The 3,483-nt window shown below is 44.3% G+C and overlaps 1 long non-coding RNA gene across 1 annotated transcript; it reads right to left on the reverse strand.

Moving 5' to 3' along the window:
* Window positions 1-2,077: 2,077 nt before the first annotated feature.
* Window positions 2,078-2,490, reverse strand: LOC116046404. Its single transcript, XR_004104140.2, has 2 exons — window positions 2,275-2,490; window positions 2,078-2,154 (listed from the first exon to the last, which is right to left on the reverse strand). It is a non-coding gene; the product is annotated as an uncharacterized LOC116046404 (long non-coding RNA).
* Between the last annotated feature and the right edge of the window lie 993 nt (window positions 2,491-3,483).

Genomic DNA, 3,483 nt, shown 5'->3' on the forward strand with positions numbered 1-3,483 from the left:
ATAACAGAAGTTATCTCAGGACACTTTACAAATAGAGTAGGTCCAGACCACACTCTGTAATTTACAGAGACCCAAGAATTCCCCCCAAGAGCAAGCATTTGGTGTGACAGTGGCAAGGAAAAACTTCCTTTTAACAGGCAGAAGCCTCGGACAGAACAGTTCGGAGGATGAGAGAGAGATACAGAAATATGACTCATAATAATTATAGCACTGACAATTATAGTAACAGTAAAGCTAAAGATGATAATAGTAGCAATGTAGAACATCTATCAGGACCACAGCAGCAGCTGCAACCACGATCCGGGTGCCACCACAATCCAAGGAAATCTGCGAGGCGAGAAAGCACAAGGACTCTAGTGCAAAAATGCATTTACAAAAGCGGGGCCCTGCAGAAAAAGTTTGGGAACCACTGCATTAATGGGACATGAATCCACACAGATGGAGAGAGAGAAAGGAGAATGGAGCTCAGTGTGTCATTGGCAGACTAAAGCGTGATTTATACTTCTGCGTAAACTCTACGCTGTGGCTACATATGTAGGTACCCAGAGACACAAACCTACACTGGACCCTACGACGTAGCCTCACGTGCACCTCTCGGAAAATGTAACTACACGTTGCTCGGCTGTGGCTTGGTAGCGTTGCATTTCCCCCTACTCAAATCCTGGTTCTCCTTCTCCATAAACAACATGATATCAAGGAGAGTTTTAACTTTTCCTGCTACAAATTTCCCATCGTGGTCAGAAAGCACAGGGGAGACACTGTTTCTCCCACTATGACTCTAGAGTCGGCACTTGCTCCGAAGCTAATCGCCATCACTCTCTCACTCGCTCTACCACAAACTCCCCACGCACACACACATGCCGGCCCCGCTATTCCCTTAAAGAGATCAATGCACACACCAACTCACAAGTATAAACTTCAGGCCTCTTACACAGGCTACAGTGAAAGCTCTGCGTGGAGCCTCTGCACGACCATAAATCAAGCTTTAACCTATAGCAACATAACTAAGGACTGGTCCAAGGCAAACCTGAGCCAGCCCCAATTACAAGATCTATCAAAGAGAGAGTTTTAAGCGGATAGCTGAAGGCTAATCTCCTGGGAACTCTTCCAGTTCTGGTCCAGGAGGCAGACACACTCACTACTTTTCAGAGTAGGCTTAAATACTTTGATAAAGCTTGTTACGGCTGGACCACCCTTAGTTATACTGCATAAGGCTTGGAATACTGGGGTAGTTTCCAATGATCTACACGCCTCTCTCCCTCTGTACATATTGATGTCCCCTTAATGCATAACAACTTGGCATTTTCATAAGTTTTTGTGCTTTCGTCTCACAGGTTGCCATGCATCATGGTTGCGCTCGTTGTCGTGGCTCTGCTAGATGCCCTCTGCTAGTATTTGCCATAACCCTCATTTTCAAGGTTTCTTCCCGTTAAGGTGAGTTTTTCCTTGCTGTCGCCAAGTGCTTGCTCATGGGGGAATGTGGGTCTTTGTAAGAGTATGGTCTAGACACTTAATGAAAGGTGCCATAAGATACTTTGATTCAGCACCAAATAATTGGTCATCAGTAGAAATGAAATACATTACCCAGTAGTGAAAGTGATGGCTGATGACCCCTTTGAAGCACAGCGCACAACTAAAATTTAAAGTTCAGTTGTCAGCAACATCAATATTCAAGCATTTTATCTGATATGTACATTTTCACTTTGTAAATATCCCTCTGGTCTTCTCAAAGTCTTGTTTCCTTTCTTCTTTACTGCAAGCCTGTGACCAAATAGATATACTAGCAAAATATGTACAGAACACAAGTCAAAGTCTGACGTTAAACTAAACCTATTTACCCTTACTGTTCCAAAGGACACTGCAACAGATTTGATGTAGAAGACTGTCAGTTGAAGTTTCTCATTTAACTTACCGGTCCATTTGTTTTTGCATACAGACCTACCGCCTCAAAAAAGAAACCCATAGTTCAATATTACATCCAATATTTGGAGTAGAGCATTTAAGACATGCAATACCATCTGTCAGGATACTATGTACCGGTCACTCACAGAACTAAATGACATCCATAGGCAGAGAGTGCAGTTCCAAGTATTTTATTGACCGTCTCAAAAACAATTGATGCAAGAGCAGACTGCTTCCAGAAAGGTCGGGAACCTGAGAACAGAAAGACCATTTAGCAAGTTTGCAATGCATTTTCATATGAAGAAATACCACGTTTCTTCAACCTCACTTAAGCATAACATTGTCTACATTAACATTAGTTAGGATACCTACATGAAAGGTCAACGATGTCTGTTGGACACAGGCACCTGTTGCTGCCGCCACCTGGGATGGTCTGATGATACCATTGGAATTGGTCTTGAACTTCTAGGATCAAGATTTACTTGTGGGTTTGAGCGAGTGGGCTTAAAGACAAAAACACCACCTCCCTGAGAAGGAGTAAAATCCGACATCATGCCAGCCTTGCGTTGGGTGACTTTTTGCTAAGACTTGGTCAGGTAGGCGGGCAGCTGGGTTTTAGACTGCAAAATGGACTCAGGTTGGGGACCAGAATGCATTTCAATTGCATGACTTGAAGCGATAACAGATTGTGGCTGGTGCTTGGACAGGTAGGTGGGCTGCTGGTGCTTAGCTTGCCAAGTGGAGTCCCTCATAATGTCATAACTTGATGCAATATTTTTTGGTTTGTATCAGTGGGCTTGAAACCAAAAATACCTCCCCAGAAAAGGTCCCACATGCCAGCTTTGGTTTGAGTCACCCCTTTCTGGAGCTTGGCGGGCTGCTGGGGCCTGACTGGGCCAGCGGGCTGCAGGGGCTTGGAAGGATAGTCTAGGTAGGCATGCTGCTGGGAATCCTAGTTTCTGGAGTTTAGCTGGGTAGGCGTGCTGCTGGGTTCTGGACCACCAAGTGGACTGGGGATTGGACAGGTAGCCTGGTTTCTGGGACTTTGATGGGTGAGAAGACTGCTGGGGCTTGGACGGGTGAGAGGGCTCCAGGGGCTTGGAAGGATAGTCTAGGTAGACATGCTGCTGGGACCCGGCTGGGTATCCTAGTTTCTGGGGTTTAGCTGGGTAGGCGTGCTGCTGGGTTCTGGACCGCCAAGTGGACTCATGCTGGGGAACAGAATCCATCTTAATGCCATTACTTGAAAGGAATCCTGTATGTGTTCATAGGCATGAGTGATGTGTGTGTGTGTGTGTGTGAGTTTTTTTATTTGTTTTGTCCAGTATTTTAATGCTGCAAATTGGATTGCTCTAACAAAGTTTCGTTGTGTAAATATATGCAATGACAATAAAGATCTATTTAACTAATCAATTTGTCGATTTAATCGACAGATCTGTAAAACTGAGGTTCTCCACAAAGAGTCATGCAAAAGCACCACTTGTGTTTCTTATGTTTACCAGAGATGTGCCCATAAGTTTCTTGGCAAAAAAAGTAATTCAGCAAGTAAAAAGCAATAATAAAAAAAGGACTAATCGAGTA

The sequence above is a fragment of the Sander lucioperca genome, chromosome 16 (assembly GCF_008315115.2).
Source record: "Sander lucioperca isolate FBNREF2018 chromosome 16, SLUC_FBN_1.2, whole genome shotgun sequence".
NCBI classification, from domain to species: Eukaryota; Metazoa; Chordata; class Actinopteri; order Perciformes; family Percidae; genus Sander; species Sander lucioperca.